General features: G+C 41.3%; 1 protein-coding gene across 1 annotated transcript in view; it reads left to right on the forward strand.

Annotated features, from left to right (window-relative positions):
* Positions 1-18,063, forward strand: part of ANO2 (anoctamin 2) — a 343,971-nt gene that overhangs the window by 160,486 nt on the left and 165,422 nt on the right. The window lies entirely within an intron of this gene.

Consider the following 18,063-nt stretch of genomic DNA (forward strand, 5'->3'; position numbering starts at 1 on the left):
TTACCTTTTTACAAATAGAAATTGGAACAGATGCTATCACTGGCTTCTCCAATGTGAATGTGCTTCTGGGGGGAAGGGCTGCAGGGTTTTGTAAGCCTTTGAGTGGAGAATTCTGTTTCAGATGAGCCTTAGGGTTCCTTTCAGTTTTTTTCTTTTTAATTTTTTTTAACATTTATTTATTTTTGAGACAGAGAGAGACAGAGCATGAATAGGGGAGGGTCAGAGTGAGAGGAAGACACAGAATTTGAAGCAGGCTCCAGGCTCTGAGCTATCAGCACAGAGCCTGACGCAGGGCTCGAACTCACAGACTGTGAGATCATGACCTGAGCCGAAGTCGGATGCTTAACCGACTGAACCACCCAGGTGCCCCAGTTTTTTTTTTTTTTTTAATAGAAGATAACTCATAATACTTAGTAAACCAGGAGGGTCCAGTCTGCATTATCATCTGTTCCATTCCTGAAGGGATACATGCTATGGGGACAGCATAGGCTTGAGATCAGGCATCCCTGGGCTGGAGTCCAGATTCTTCTCTTGTTAGCTATGTGACGACACAAGTCTCTCAGTTCTCAGAGCCATACTCAGCTCATGCTGAGGGATAGGCCTAGTAACCACTCTGAGGGGTTATTGTGAGGAGTTACTCATCCACTAATCAAATGCTTATTAAGCCACTACTGTGTACCAGACACATTCCAGGCACTAGGGAACAATAGCGAATGGGACAGAAAATGTCTCTGCTCTTGTGAAGCTTACATTCTAGCAGCAGAGATGGACAAAGACACCAATAAACTTAGCACATAATGTTGGGTAATGAGAAGTGTCAGGAAGAAAAATGAAGCAAGGCCAGAGAGTGGGTGATATTTGGGATGGGTGTGTCACAGAAGGCCTTTCTGAGGAAGCGAGTATGAGAAAGTCTGAGGGAGGGGTGTCCCAGGCCAAGGGCACAACCATAGCAAAGACCTGAGTTAGGAGCTGATGTGGTGTGCTTGAGGAGTAAAAGGGGGTGAGTGAACTGGAGCAAAGCCAAAGAGGAGGGGCAGCAGGAAAACATGAATTTGGACTTGTTTCAAGGGGGTGAGGGGGTTGGGGCCAGATCAGATAGGACCCTGCAGGTCATGAAAACAATTTCAGGTTTTATTGTACATGTGATATGAAGTCATACAATTACCTTGAGCAGAGGAATAATGAATCTGAGAGATGTTTAAACGGATTCTTCTGCCTTTTATGTAGTGAAGAGATTTCAGGGCATGGGTGGAAGTGACTCAGGAGAGAGACTACCGAAGTGAGGCCAGGGTGTGAGTGGTGGAAATGGCGAGATATGGTTGGATTTGGTGGGTTTTTGAAAGGACAGTCTGCAGGGTCTGCTGATGGATTGGATGTAGAGTGTGGTGAACAGAGTCCGTGATCTTCCTTCCATGTGTTGTCCTGGGCACCTGGATTGTGGTTCTGTGTCTCCAAATGAGGAAGACTGGGGAGGACAGTTGAAGAGTGGTGGGAGAGGTAGAGAAACCAAGAGTTGCACTTTGGGTGCATTGACTTCAAGACTCTTATTAGCCACCATAGGGAAGTGTCAGGTTAGCTGGTGGAACTGTGGGATTGGAAACCAACAAGCTGGGAGAATATCAATCATTTTGCTTTTTTCTGTAGTTCCATCTCATGAACTGGGGACAAATCGCACAACTGGGGAATGAGGCTTCTTGACTATTTTAGGGTCATTAGGAATCTACAGCCATTGCTGTTAACTATTGGAAGGGCTTCCTGAAAGGCACTCCTCCCTGCTTTGTGATATTAGTGTGGTAGTAGAAATCAGGGGTTTTTGGACCTAATCAGTGGATTAGAGTTTGAATATTGGCTCCATGACCTAATGGCTTCATGCACTTGAGTGAGGTGTTTAACATTTAAATACCCATCCCGTCATCTATTAGATGGGGATATAATGTGTACTTCTAGGACTGCACACAGACTTGTGAATTTTGTGCCTTGCCCGTAGGTCCCTGGCTGAGAGTGAGTGGGGTCTGGAATCCACACCATGCTCTCTTTCCACGCCTTGTGCCCTGATGTGGGCTGTGTATTCCCAGAGGAAGGAACCTTTTCATTCACACAAGGACACCATTTTTGCCAAGCCCTGTATTCCCTCACCGGGTTCTTGTGAGGAACATAAGGGAGAATGCGATGAAAGCATTCCACACAGTACCTGAAATGAAGTGGACAATTAGAGATGGAGGTATTTTATTTTACTTTGTGATCTGTTTCTCCTTTTGGCTGGGGAGACATGGCTGTTAACAGAGGTCTATCCAGCTGCTGAAGGGAATCCACAAATGTGTGGAAAGAGCCAGGATCAGAACTTGCCTTCAGTATTTCTCCTGGGTTCTGGAGAAGATCCTGCCAGTGCTCTGGCTTTGGAGCTTGGTTTTTGCTGCCTTGTTTTTCCTACTTTAACTCACTTTCCTACCCTGATTTTTTTATCTGTCTAACTTACCATCACCTGAACCTCCCTTCTCTATTTGACCCTGGGCTTGGCATCTCCATCCTGTGGTCCCTGGCCTCCCTGGTCTTCTGTTCTGTTTGCACCTCTGGACACACCTGCTGCTTGAGGGGCCTGTGATGGGCCACTTCAGCCCAGCCAATTCTGAGTCCTGGGCCTGGGCCTGCAGCTTCCCTTGCTTCATACAGCAGTTCTTTATTTGGAAACGTTTTCAAACAGAGGACTTGGAGGGGAGAGGGAGACAATTGACAGAAGTGGCACAGGAGAGTGTCATGGACTTAGGGTGCTCTGATTCCAAGGAGTATTTTTTCCCCTCTGGAACTTCTGAAGTGCTCCCATCCCATTAGCTGGCATCTGTGTTGTCTCTTAATGTCAGGACTTGAGCCAAGCCCGGTTTTTACAGCCCTGAAGCCTAGCCCATTCTTCACTCTCCTTTCTGAATTTGCCCCATATTTGCAAAATGTTCTTTTCAGAAGGAGGTCTTCTCTTGACCTCTCTGGGACGGCTAAGCACTGAGAGCCTCCTGGCCCTCCATTGTTGATTGGAGGAGCCACCTACTGTGTGTGCTGGCCTGTGCCTCCCAGAGCTGGAGGCAGCCTGGCTCCTGCTTTTGGCTATGGTAGATGGGTGACAATCCAGCTGCAGTTCCCCAACAGTGGGACACCCCCCCCCCCACTCCACCCAGGGATGGGTTCAGGCCCTGGATTGCCAGGCTGGTGATCAGGAGGCAGAAGCTGGGAGGTGGGATGGGGGAGAGGCCTGGAGAACCTTATGTCCTGTGATGGTGGTCTCTTTCTCACAGACATGTCTGTATTCCCTGGAGAGAAGCACCATGTACTTCAGGTCTTAGGATCATGGGTCCTAAGAAAAGAAACTGATAAGCACCAATCTTTAATGAGTATAATGTATATCTGTATAGACAATGTTTGAAATCTCTTTTGATATAGATTCTCGTCTTGGGTTGCTTTTCCAGCAACCTTTCTGCTACCCACCCCCACCTCTCCCAGCTGCAGGGGGTGGGGCAGTACTCCCTAGGATTGCGGTGAGGCGTGGAGGGGATAAGACATGGGGAAATTCCCAACAGACAGAAAGGGAAAACCAGCTTTTCCAATGAAGGAAGTCCATTGTAAGAAAGAAATAGAAAGATGTAGGAGAGTAGGAGTTGAGAGGTCATTATTCTGGTGCCTCCTTAGGGTCAAACCATTCTGGAGTAGGAGAGGGAGGTGAAAGCAAGAGGAAGCAAGCACCTGGATATTTTGGGGGTTCACCCTAGTGCCCAGGGTTTGCACCTCCTGTCTTAGAGTGCAGTCTTAGGAAATTACAAGTCCTTTAGAGAAGCCCAGCATCCAGCATGGTGCCAGCGTTCATGCTGCTGCCAGGGCAGCTGACTCGGGATAGCTGAGCCTGAAATAGCACCCCCTTCATCCCACAGACCACAAATAGAGTCTGGGGGATCCAGAGCTTCTCATGAACTAGCTGACTTGAAGAGGCTGGAATGGGGACAAGGAAGAGGAAGCCTGGGGTGGATGCCCCAGTAGGACCATGCTGGCCTGGCCACCCCTTGGTGGATGCCCACACAATACTGGGAGCCAATCCAGCCCAGCTCAGCTACTGAGAAGTGGGGACCAGGGCAGGGCTCCAAGGTCTAGACCAGGAAATTCCCAGCGGACAGCCTTCTGGCCAGAAGTCCCCTCCCCTCTTTCAGCCTAAGGATGCACCTACTTCCTCCTTACCTGTATACTACCTTGTAAAGTTGGGGAAGCTCTTTGAGCTGGGCAAGACCATTCTGACAGGGAGCTTGAACCTTGACTTGACTGAATATTATCCCAAGAAAGACTTTTTAAAAACCTGACCAAACCAAGTCATCTTTCACTGTTTTTGTTCATCTGAATCTAACCTTAATTCCAACACTAGTTTTTAGCTTGCCTTGTAAGGTTTTGTAGGCATTATTTTTTTTTTTATTTTTTTTTTTTCAACGTTTATTTATTTTTGGGACAGAGAGAGACAGAGCATGAACGGGGGAGGGGCAGAGAGAGAGGGAGACACAGAATCGGAAACAGGCTCCAGGCTCTGAGCCATCAGCCCAGAGCCCGACGCGGGGCTCGAACTCCCGGAACGCGAGATCGTGACCTGGCTGAAGTCGGATGCTTAACCGACTGCGCCACCCAGGCGCCCCAAGGTTTTGTAGGCATTAAATGAGATAATGTGTATAAAGCACTTAACCAAGAGCTTGGCATATGGTACATGCTGAATAAATGCTGCATTTCTCCTCTTGCTCCCAGTGCTGACCCCTTATCAGCTATGATTTCCAAGAGCTGAAGATACAGGAAAGGGGCATTGGTAATTGGCCCAATCTCGTGGTTTCACCAAGGAAAGGCCTTTGCTGGCTTGCCTGGCTCCTTCTGTAGCTGGGAATTTCCAGGCTGTCTTCCAAAGAACCAGCCATTGTGAACTCTAATTAAAGGCTCCAAACTTTCTCTTTGGCATCCCAGCACCTGCCCACAGTCTGTCTCCTGAGGGGCTGGGAAAGCCTGAGCTTTTCGTAAGACCAGGAAGGAAGGTGCTGTGCTTTTGCCATGCTGTCAGGCTGATGTGGGCTTGGCAGCAGTTGAGAGCAGAGTTCGCTCCCTCTGGCTGACAGGGCTGGCTCCCCCGAAACATGCCCTGCTGGCATGTCTGCTCCACTTCGGATCCGATCGCTTGGGAATGACACAAGTAGCATTCAACCCCATCACTGCCTTGGGCTGCCCCGCCGAATGCCGACCTTGCATTTCAGGGCTGGCAGCCTGGTTCTGGAAGCCTTGTCTTTGTTAGCCTGGCCTTTTTGCTTCACTAAGGTGAGAACTCCCTGTTCAGATCTGGTGATAGACTGGGCCTGAATGATACATACACCAGATGTGGATTAAATGCTGTCTGGCTTGAAGGCAAGAGAATGGACAAAATGATCTTTAGGGAATCTGTTGGCCTGCAGATTATAGGACATGTGGTGTCTTTTTAAAACCATTTTCAGATTGCTTTGGCTATTTGGGGTCTTTTGTGGTTCCATACAAACTTTAGTATTATTTGTTCTAGTTTTGTGAAAAATGCTGTTGGTATTTTTATAGGGATTGCTTCCAATCTGTAGATTGCTTTGGGTAATATGGACATTTTAACAATATTAATTCATCCAGTCCATGAGCGTGTAATATCTTCCTATTTGTTTGTGACATCTTCTTCCAGTTTCTTTAATCAGTGTTGTATAGTTTTTGGAGTACTGGTCTTTTACCTCTTTGGTTAAGTTTATGTTTGGGTATTTTATTTTTTTGGGTATAATTGTAAATGGAATTGTTTTCTTAATTTCTGTTTCTGCTACTTTGTTATTAGTGTATAAAAGTGCTACTAATTTCTGGGTATTAATTTAGTATCCTGAAACTTTACTGAATTCACTTATTATTTCTAGTAGATTTTTTGGTAGAGTCTTTAGGGTTTTCTCTATATAGTATCATGTCATCTGCAAATAGTGACAGGTTAACAACTTGTTTACCCATATGGATACCTCTGATTTCTTTTTCTTGTCTGATGGGTGTGGTGAGGACTTCCAGTACTGTGTTTAATAAAAGAGATTATGATGAATATCCTTATCTTCTTCCTCATCTTAGAGGAAAAGCTCTGGTTTTTTTCTATTAAGATGTTAGCTGTGGATTTTTCATATATGGTCTTTATTATGTTGAGGTAGGTTCCCTCTAACCCTACTTTGTTGAGAGTTTTTATCATGAATTAATGTTGATATTTTGTCAGATTCTTTTTCTGCATCTACTGAGATGATCATAGGATTTTTATCCTTCATTTTGTTGATGTGATGATTCATGTTGATTAATTTGCAAATATTGAACCATCCTTGCATCCTTGGAATAAATTCCATTTGATTGTGGTGAATGATCCTTTTGGTCTTGAGAAAGAAAACAAAGCTGGAGGTATCATAATTCCAGATCTCAATATATACTACAAAGCTGTAGTAACTAAAACAATATGGTACAGACACAAAAATAGACACATAGATCACTTGAACAGAATAGAGAGCCCAGAAATAGACCAGTGATTATATGGCCAATTAATCTATGAAAAAGGAGGCAGGAATATACAATGAGGAAAAGAGAGTCTCTTCAATAAATGGTGCTGGGAAAACTGGAAAGAATGAAACTACACCACTTTCTAACACCATACATAAACTCAAAATGCATAGAAGACCTAAATGTGAGACCTGCAACCATAAAAATCCTAGAAGAGAGCACGGGCAGTAATTTGTCTGACATTGTCCATAGCAACATTTTTCTAAATATGTTTCCTAAGGCAAGGGAAACAAAAACAAAAATAAACTATTGGAACTACATAAAAATAAAAAGGTTTTGCAAAGTGAAGGAAATAGTCGACAACTAGAGAAGGTATTTGCCAATGACACATCTGATAAAGGGTTAGTATCCAAAATGTATAAAGACCAAAGACAACACCAAAAAAATAAATACCCGATTAAAAAATGGGCAGAGGGGGCGCCTGGGTGGCGCAGTCGGTTAAGCGTCCGACTTCAGCCAGGTCATGATCTCGCGGTCTGTGAGTTCGAGCCCCGCGTCAGGCTCTGGGCTGATGGCTCAGAGCCTGGAGCCTGTTTCTGATTCTGTGTCTCCCTCTCTCTCTGCCCCTCCCCCATTCATGCTCTGTCTCTCTCTGTCCCAAAAATAAATAAACGTTGAAAAAAATGGGCAGAGGGCCTGAATAGATATTTTTCCAAAGAAGATATACAGATGGCCAACAGACACATAAAAAGATGCTCAGCAGCATTAATCATCAGGGAAATACAAATCAAAACCACAATGAGATACCACCTCACACCTGTCAGAATGGCTACAATCAAAAAGACAAGAAATAAGTGTTGTTGCAAAGATGTGGAGAAAAAGGAATCCTCACGCACTGTTGGTTGGAATGCAAACTAGTGCAGCCACTGTGGAAAACACTATGGAGGTTCCTCAAAAAATTAGTAATAGAAATACCAAATGATCCAGTAACTCCATTACTAGGTAATTACCCAAAGAAAATGAAAATACTCATTCAAAAAGATACATGCACCCCTGTGTTTTTGCAGCATTATTTACAATAGCCAAGATATGGAAGCAACCTAAGAGTCCATTGATAGATGTGAATGGATAGGAAGATATGGTATTATATATAATGGAACATTACACAGCCACTGAAAAGCATGAGATTTTGCCATTTGCAACAACATGGATGGACCTAAAGGGTACTGTGCTAAGGAAAATAAGTCAGACCAAGAAAGACAAATGCCATATGATTTCACCCATATGTGGAATCTAAAAACAAAACAAAACAAAACAAAATGAATAAACAAAGAGAATGAACTGATGGTTGCCAGAGGGGAGCATGGGTAAAATGGGTGAAGGGGAATGGGAAGTACAGACTTCCAGTTATGGAATGAATAATTCACAGGTATAAAAGGCACAGCATAAGAAATATAGCCAATGGTATTGTAATAGCATGGTGTGGCGACAGAGGGTAGCTGCACTTTGGTGAGCATAGCATGTTTTAACTTGTTGAATCACTATGTTATATGCTTGGAACTAATGTAACATTGTGTATCAACTACACTCAGATAAAAACATTAATAAAAAATTTAAAAATGAAACCATTTTTAGGGTCGCCTGGGTGGCTCAGTCGGTTAAGCCTCCGACTTCAGCTCAGGTCATGATCTCACGGTCTGTGGGTTCGAGCCCCGCATCAGGCTCCATGCTGACAGCTCGGATCCTGGAGCCTGCTTTGGATTCTGTGTCTCCCTCTCTCTCTCCCCCTACCCCCACTTGCACTCTGTCTCTCAAAAAGGAATAAATGTTTAAAAAAAATTAAAATAAAATTTAAAAATGAAACCATTTTAAAATCAAAGTATAATATACCTATAGAAAGGTGTGCATATATAATAAATATAATTTGTTGAATTTTTGCAAACTGAACCCACCCATACAACCAGTCCCCAGATCAAAGAAAAATACAATTACACTACTATATGGACTTCTAGCACCGTTATTTTGTTTTTCAACTTTATATAAATAGAATAATAAAGTATATATATTCTTCAGTATGTGGCCTCTTTTGTTCACTGTTGTATTGATGACATTTATCCATATGGTTGCATGTTCTTTGTAATGTGTTCATTCTCACTGCAGCATAATATTCCATTGTGCAAGTATATCACAACATATTTATCCATTTTATTCCTTATAGGCATTAGGGTGGTTTCCAGCTTGGGGCTATTATAAATAGAGTCTTGTATGGGTCTCTCAGTGCACATGTTTGCACTTCTGTTGAGCGTATACTTAGAAGAGTTACTGCATCACTGGGGATGCCCATGCCCCACTGTAGTAGGTGCTGCCAAGCAGTTTTCCCAAGTGGATCCACCTGTGTATATCCCACCTGCACTGCGTGAGCATTTTGGTTTCTCTACATTTGGCCAAAACTTGGTATTTCCCCTCTTTTTCATTTTTACCATTCTCTTTACTAGGTAGAGATATTGCATTGTGATTTCATTTTCATTTCCCCAATAATCTGATCATTAGGGAAGTTGAGTACCTTTTCATGTTTATTGGTCAGTTAGGTATCTTTTTAATGAAATGTTCCTTAAAGTCTTTTTCTCATTTTTCTATTGGATTCCTAATTCATATTAATCTATTCTTTATGTATTCCGGATACAAGTCTATTGTTGTATAAATGTATACAAATATTTTGTTTCCCTATTCCTTGGCCTGTCTCTTTACTTGCTTAATAGTACCATTGATGAAGAGAAGTTTTTCATTTTAATGTAGTAGACCACGTGGACTTTTAGAATAACATCATCAACAACAGGTAACATTTATTACTTGCTTCCTGTGTCCTCCAGCATTTATTACTTGCTCACCATGTCTTCCTATACCTTACTCATTTCATTTTCACACTAACGTATTTTAAATGGAAATAAAATTAAGCTTAGAGAAGTGGAAGACTTTCCCAAATTAGGAAGCAGAAGAGGGCACACTCATGCCCAGCTCTCCCCACTCCAAGCCCCTGCTCTGGGATCTCTGCTCTACCAGAGGGGGCACCAGATGATAATCCCATAGATATTGTCCAGTCCTTGGATATTTTTGTTTGACTCGCACATTTTTTTCCAGTTGAGTTAGTTGCCAACGTTGAAAACTTAGGAGAAATGCAGATTTCCAGCTTTTCTTGAAAAATCTAGGTTCTGGCAATTCAGGTCCCATTTTCTCACATGTCACCCTGGACTGCTGGAGCTGAGTAGTTACTGGTCCCTGAAGACAGACCTAAGCCCTCTAGTGTTCCACTGGAGATGCTATGATTGGTCATGCCTGGTCTGCATCAAACATTTATGCTTCCTGCCTGGCTTCTGAAGGCATCTGAAGTTTTGACTCTACTAAACTGTTTTCCTTAAATGACATAATTGATTTTTTTTTTCCTTTTTTGTTCCATCTGTTCTTACCGTAATGCTTTTTGACCTTCCCACCTTCCTTTTCCAGGCATCTAGGCTCTGTATTCAGGCTTCCTGTCCACCTCTCTGACCAGCAGTGTTTTTATGGTAAAAAGAGGAGTAAATTGCTTAGGTAGAACAGTTAGAAGAGCCCCTCAAAATACCCTACCCCTTCCTTTAAGGGGTGAAGGTATTGTGTTTCCATAAAGCTTGGAATGTAATTCCTTTCCTGGAAGAAGTGATGAAGTATCCCAGTAAGGTTTAATTTATTAGATCAGCTTCTTAAGCATAAGTTTGGGAAACAACAGGAGAAGAGATTTGTAGATTATATGGGTTAAGAGAGTGGTTGGGGACATCTTATGTCTCTGAATATGCTTCAGATGAGATGCTGTGGTGGTCTGGCTTCAGAGCTGGAAAAAAAAAAAGTGAGAACATGGCAAGGGAGGGGGATGGATAAGTAGCTATATATTGTCCTTCTCCAACTCAGCAAGTTTTCTCTGGGTGTGTCCCCTTGCCCAACCATTTCCTTTCCTTCTCTAAGTCCTTCCTGGAAGTCAGTATACTATGGAGGTGAAGAGCTAGAATCTCAAGTTAGCCCCACTGGATTTGAATCTTGTCTCTGCTTTCTTACTAGCCATGTGAGTAATCTTTTAGTCGAATGTGGCTAATCTTTCTGTATATCAGTTTCTTCATCTGTAACTGGTGGGTAATAGCATACTACTTCATAGAGTTGTGAGGACTGAAAAATAAGACATTATTTAGAATCTCTTAGAACAGAGCTTGGCAAACAACCAGTCCTCAATAAATTTCAGTCACTATGGCTTCTGTTGTTATCCTGGCAAGAGCAATGGACATGGAAGGGTCAGATGACAAGGGATCAAGCTCTTGCCTTGCTCTGCACTAGCCATGTGACCTTGGACAAGTCTATCTATCCAGAGAGTTTTAGTTTTCTCACCTGGAAAAGATATCGTGAGAATTTAAAGTGGGGCCGTACAAACAATCAAGACAAGAGCACTAGGGCAGTTTGTGTTTGTTATGTCTTATGTGCCTCCTGCCTTCTCTGTTCCTCGCTCTTCTTCCAGAGGTGGGCAGTGTGAAGTGGAGGGGAAGGCAAGATGAGCACACCCATGAGGAAGCAGCTAACAGTATCACATGGTCATGGAAAATAGGATCTGTAGTGATGTCCCTTCTTTCATTCCCCATGTTGGTAATTTGTGTTTTATCTTTCACCTTCTTGATTAGTCTGACTGAACATTTATCACTTTTATGGGTCCTGTCAAACAACCAGCTTTTGGTTTCATTGACTTTCTCTATTGATTTTCTGCTTTCTTCCTCACTGACCTCTGGTCCCTGCTTTATTATTTATTTTCTTCTTCTTGCTTTGGATTGAATTTGTTCTTCTTTTTCTAGTTGAAGTGCAAGCTTAGATGATTTTGATTCAGAGATTTCTTATGTTAATACAAGTATTAATTGCTGTAAATTGTGAAGTATTTCTGTAACAGCGTCCCACAATTTTTGATATGTTGTGTTTTCCTTTTCACTCAATTGAAAATACCTTCTAATTCCCTTTATTTCTTCTTTGTCCCTTCTTTGGGTTATTTAGAAGGATGCTGTTTAATTTCCAAGTATTTGTGGTTATTTTCAGATATCTTGCTGCTGTTGACAAAAATCAACTAAAAAGTTTAACTTAATTGTGGTCAGGGAATAAAATTTTCATTACTTCAATCCTTTTAAATTTGTTGGATTAGCCTTATGACTCAGAATATGGACTATCTTGGTGAATGTTTATTGAAACGAATGTATTTTCTGCTGCTTAGTGGACTGTCAAGTCAAGTTAGTGTGTAGTGACATCTATATTCTTACTGATTTTATGTCTAGTTTTCTCTCCATTACTTGAGAGAGAAGTGTTAACATCTCCAATTTATACTTGAAAATTTGTTGACTCATCCTTTTAGTTCTATTGGTTTTTATTGTATGTATTTTGATATATGCAGCTGATGTATGCATTTTACTGTGTGCATTTAGGATTATTAGGCCTTCTTAATGAATTGACCACATTATCATTAATTGATGCCCCTCTTTATCCCAAGTAATGTTCTTTTTTTCTGAAGTCTTCTTTATGTGTCCCAGCTTCCTTTTGATTCATGTTTGCATGGTATGTCTTTTTTCATTTACTTTTTCTTCTATATATGCCTTTATAATTAAAGTAGGTTTCTTATACATTTACATTTAGTGTTAGTAATGTATCTATATTTTAAAATTACCATCTTACCATCTTTGTTTTTTATTTGTTTTGTCTGTAGTTTATTTCTGTTTTTCCTCTTTTCATGCCTTCTTTGCAAATGAATATATTTTATGATTTCCTTTCATCTCCCATTTTGGCCTATTAATTATACGTATCCTAAAAATTTAGTGGTTTCTCCAGGGTTTACCAGAAAACATCTTTAATTTATCACATTCTACCTTAAAATAATATTATACCATTTCACTGATGATGAGTGATGTTGAGCATCTTTTCATGTGTCTGTTGGCATCTGGATGTCTTCTTTGGAAAAGTGTCTATTCATGTATTCTGCCCATTTCTTTACTGGATTATTTGATTTTTGGGTGTTGAGTTTGCTAAGTTCTTTATGGATTTTGGATACCAACCCTTTATCTGATATGTCATTTGCAAATATCTTCTCCCATTCTGTCAGTTGCCTTTTAATTTTGTTGTTTCCTTTGTAGTACAGAACCTTTTTATCTTGATGAAGTCCCAGTAGTTCAGTTTGCTTTTATTTCCCTTGCCTTTAGAGATGTGTTGAGCGAGAAATTGCTGTGGCTGAGGGGAAAGAAGTTGTTGCCTGTTTTCTCCTTTACAATTTTGATGGTTTCCTGTCTCACATTTAGGTTTTTCATCCATTTTGAGTTTATTTTTGTGTATGGCATAAGAAAGTGATCCAGTTTCATTCTTCTGCATGTTGCTCTCCAGTTCTCCCAGCACCATTTGCTAAAGAGACCGTCTTTTTTCCATTGCATACTCCTTCCTGCTTTGTCAAAGATTAGTTGGCCATACATTTGTGGATCCAATTCTGGGTTCTCTATTCTATTACATTGATCTATGCGTCTGTTCTTGTGCCAGTACTGTACTGTCTTGATGATTACAGCTTTGTAGCTAAAATTAACAACTCAGGAAACAACAGATGTTGGTGAGGATGTGGACAAATGGGAACCCTCTTGCACTGTTGGAGGGAATGCAAACTGGTGTAGTCACTCTGGAAAGCAGTGTGGAGGTTCCTCAAAAAATTAAAAATAGAGCTACCCTACAACCCAGCAATAGTGCTATTAGGAATTTATCAAAGGATACAGGAGTGCTGATTCATAGGGGCATATGTACCCCAATGTTTATAGCAGCACTATCAACAATAGCCAAATTATGGAAAGAGCCCAAATATCCATCAACTGATGAATGGAGAAAGAAGATGTGGTTTATCATCAAAACCCTAGAGGAGAAAGCAGGAAAAGACCTCTCTGACCTCAGCCGTAGCAATCTCTTACTCGGCACATCCCCAAAGGCAAGGGAATTAAAAACAAAAATGAATTACTGGGACCTTATGAAGATAAAAAGCTCCTGCACAGCAAAGGAAACAACCAACAAAACTAAAAGGCAACCAACGGAATGGGAAAAGATATTTGCAAATGACATATCGGACACAGGGCTAGTATCCAAAATCTATAAAGAGCTCACCAAACTCCACACCGAAAAACAAATAACCCAGTGAAGAAATGGGCAGAAAACATGAATAGACACTTCTCTAAAGAAGACATCCGGATGGCCAACAGGCACATGAAAAGATGCTCAATGTCGCTCCTTATCAGGGAAATACAAATCAAAACCACACTCAGATATCACCTCACGCCAGTCAGAGTGGCCAAAATGAACAAATCAGGAGACTATAGATGCTGGAGAGGATGTGGAGAAACAGGAACCCTTTTGCACTGTTGGTGGGAATGCAAATTGGTGCAGCCACTCTGGAAACAGTGTGGAGTTCCTCAGAAAATTAAAAGTAGACCTACCCTATGACCCAGCAATAGCACTGCTAGGAATTTACCCAAGGGATACAGGAGTACTGATGCATAGGGACACTTGTACCTCAATGTTTATAGCAGCACTCTCAACAATAGCCAAATTAGGGAAAGAACCTAAATGTCCATCAACTGATGAATGGATAAAGAAATTGTGGTTTATATACACAGTGGAGTACTACAGGGCAATGAGAAAGAACGAAATATGGCCCTTTGTAGCAACGTGGATGGAACTGGAGAGTGTGATGCTAAGTGAAATAAGCCATACAGAGAAAGACAGATACCATATGTTTTCACTCTTAGGTGGATCCTGAGAAACTTAACAGAAACCCATGGGGGAGGGGAAGGAAAAAAAAAAGAGGTTAGAGTGGGAGAGAGCCAAAGCATAAGAGACTGTTAGAAACTGAGAACAAACTGAGGGTTGATGGGGGGTGGGAGGGAGGGGAGGGTGGGTGATGGGTATTGAGGAGGGTACCTTTTGGGATGAGCACTGGGTGTTGTATGGAAACCATTTTGACAATAAATTTCATATATTGAAAAAAAAAGATGTGGTTTATATATACAATGGAATATTACTTGACAATGAGAAAGAATGAAATCCTGCCATTTGTGGCAAAGTGGATGGAACTGGAGGATATTATGCTAAGTGACATAAGTTAGTCAGAGAAAGACAGATCTCACATGTTTTCACTCATATGTGGAACTTCAGAAACGTAACGGAAGACCATGGGGGAAGGGAAGGGGAAAAAATAGTTTCAAACATAGAGGGATGCAAACCATAAGAGACTCTTGAATGCAGAGAACAAACTGAGGGTTGATGGTGGTGGGGGGAACAGGTGATAGTCATTGAGGAGGGCACTTGTTGGGATGAGCACTAGGTGTTGTATAGAAGTGATGAATCACGGGTATCTACCCCCAAAACCAGGAGCACACTGTGTACACTGTATGTTAGCTAACTTGACAATAAATTTTAAAAAAGTAATAATATTATACCCTTTCAAACACAGGGTATGGGCCTTCCAACAGTATATCTTGGTTTCTTCTCTCCTGTCTTTTGTGCTATTATTTTCCTATTCCTACATACGTTATAAACTCCATAAGACATTATCACTATTTTTGCTTGATATCAGTGTTTCTCTGCCTTTATTCCATTGTTGCTACATGAAATTTTAATACCATGTATATACTATGTATCTGTTTATGTACTGTGGCCCTTTGGAGACCTAAAAACCACCTGAAAGCTACCTAAGATAGTTTTGGCTTCCAAAGAACTAGTTTTATCCCCCATAGAAGCACTATGTCACATAATATTCTGTATTCTGCTTTGACTGCTTTTTTTTTTTAATTTCCATATTGTAAGGTTGGCACTCTATTCTTCTGGCTTGCATAGTTTCTGCCAAGAAATTGACTATAAATCTTATCTTTGTTCCTTTGCATATAATACCCTCCCCACCTCACCCTCACCCTCACCCCAGTTTAATTAAAGATTTTCTATCTTTGTTTTTCAGAAGTTTGATTATGATATTGTCTAGCTATGTGGGTTTCTGTTTTTGTTTTTATATTTATTCTGCTTGGGGTTCTCTGGAGTTCTTGGATCTGTGTTTTATTGTTTTCGATTAATTTTGGAAAATTTTTTTAGCCATAATCCATTCAAGTGTTTCTTCTGTCTCTTTCTCTTTATCTTTCTGGGACTTCAGTTACATATGATAGACCCTAGGATATTATCCTATGGCTCTTGATTGCTATAATTTTCCTCTTTTCTTTCTCTTTGTGTCTTAGTTTGGATAATATTTGTTGACTTATATTCAGAATTATTCATTTTTTCCTAAGCTGTGTTTAGTCTCCTGCTAAGGCACTCTAATAAAGATGTTTCTCATATCTGATATCCATTATTGCTTTTTTTTTCCTCTAGCAATTCCATTTTGCATTTTTGTATTTTCATCTCTCTATGGGAGTTCCCAATTTTCTCATGCATGTTGCCTATCTTTTGCATTAGATTCTTCCTTAAAAAATGAATTATAATTACTTTGAAGTCCCTAATAATTCTGGCATCTAGAGCAACTTTGGTTTTGTTGATTTCCTAATTTCTTGACAGTGAGTGTTTAATTTTTTATGTAACTCAGGATTTTTTTTTTATTGAATTTTCTGAACATTGTGTATGAAAGGACATAGAAACTGAGGTAAGTGGTATTTACACCTAGAAATGGACTTGGGGCACCTGGGTTGCTCAGTCGGTTAAACAGCTGACTCCTGATTTCAGTTCAGGTCATGATCTCATGGTTTGTGAGATCTAGTCCCATGTCGGACTCTGTGGTGACAGCATGGAGACTTGCTTGGGACTCTCCTTCACTCTCTCTGCTCTTTCCCCGCCTGTGTGCTCTTGCGTGCTCTCTGTCTCTCTATTTCTCTCTCAAAAAAATAAATAAACCTAAAAGAAATAAGAAAAACTGAAATGGGCTTATACCTCTTCTGTCATGAGGGGAGCAGAGTCAACCTAGTCAGAGGTTGGGCATGGCTTGGATTTTGTTGTTGTGAGAGTCATCTGCAGCATACGACAGGCTTCACATTCCTTCAGCAGTGGGATGCTATTACCATGTGCTTCACGTGGGCCCTGGAAGTGCTGACAGTTTGTCCTCATTGTCCCCTTTCCACCGTCAGCTGTCAGCAGTCCTTTGCTGCAGAGGGGTCTCTCTCCTGCTCCTCCCTCACTGCAGACTGCTGATCCTTGTCACTCAGTGATTTGAATAAGAGATGGTCCTGGGAGATGGTGTGCTTTCATGCCTCTCTGCAACTAAGGAGGCCCTGTCCAGTTTCTAACCTTGCCCATTACCGTCGTCCTGAGTACCGAGTGGCGGTCCTTGGCTAGGATCTTATGAGTGAGTGCAAAGCCCTCTTGTGTCTAGAGCTGCCATTTTTTCTAACATGTCATGCTAACCTATACTCAACCTTTAAGGTTTAAAAAATGTTATCTATTTCTTTGTGCCCACTTTTATGGTGTCTGCCTTTTCTTCCCATGCTCTGCCAAATCTGAAAGTGTTCACATGTCCCATCTTTCCTGGGAGGGGCTTGTCGTTGTTGTTTTTGCTTTTGTTTTTTCAATTCAGTTCCCCGATTACCTTGCAGCTTCCACTCCCTGATGGAAACTTCAAGGGAAGTTTGATGTCACAGATTATCCAGATTTCTCTTGCTGTTAGGGTGGAAGCCCCATTTCCTCGCAGTCAGCACCTCTGGTAGTAGAGAAATAGATTCTGTTCTCTGTTGTTGTTCTTTCGTTCTCACATCAAAGACTGGGCTGCCCTCCCTTGTCCCTCCTGAGTTTTATGTCAGACGCTCTCAAGAAGTAAAATCTGCTTGTAGTTTTCTCATCAGGTATCCATAACCAATATTTGTGTAAAGGAAAAAAAATCCCTTTTTAGAGACTTGGTATGATAATTTACTACATTCCTGAATGGGGATCAAAAAGATAATGGCTGGTTAATTTTCTCTTTAAAAGGATTTTTTTAATGAAAATAATTCATTAACAAAGTAGTTTAAAAATGCAGAATGATAAGGGGTGCCTGGGTGGCTCAGTCGGTTAAGCGTCAGACTTCGGCTCAGGTCATGATCTCACAGTTTGTGGGTTCGAGCCCCACATTGGGCTCTGTGCTGACAGCTCGGAGCCTGGAGCCTGCTTCGGATTCTGTGTCGCCCTGTCTCTCTCTGCCCCTCCCCCACTCATGCTCTGTCTCTCAAAAAATGAATAAATGTTAAAAAAAATTTTTTTTAAATGCAGAATGATGAAAAATAAATAAAAAGCCACCCATCATCCTGTCAGCTAAAGAAACCACTGCTAATATTTTACCAAAATGCATCTAGTCCTTTTCTATGGGTTTTATGGTTTGTGTACACAAGTATACATGCCCAGCTATATACTTTGTGTGTTTTGTTCATATAAGCAAGTTCTGAAAAGGTGTGGTTTTTTGTGGGTTGTAGTACTTATGAGATGATGATGTGTCCTTCATGTTTGTCTGGTAAA

This window comes from Puma concolor, chromosome B4 (assembly GCF_028749965.1).
Source record: "Puma concolor isolate L17-30 chromosome B4, mPumCon1.1.hap2, whole genome shotgun sequence".
Taxonomy (NCBI): domain Eukaryota; kingdom Metazoa; phylum Chordata; class Mammalia; order Carnivora; family Felidae; genus Puma; species Puma concolor.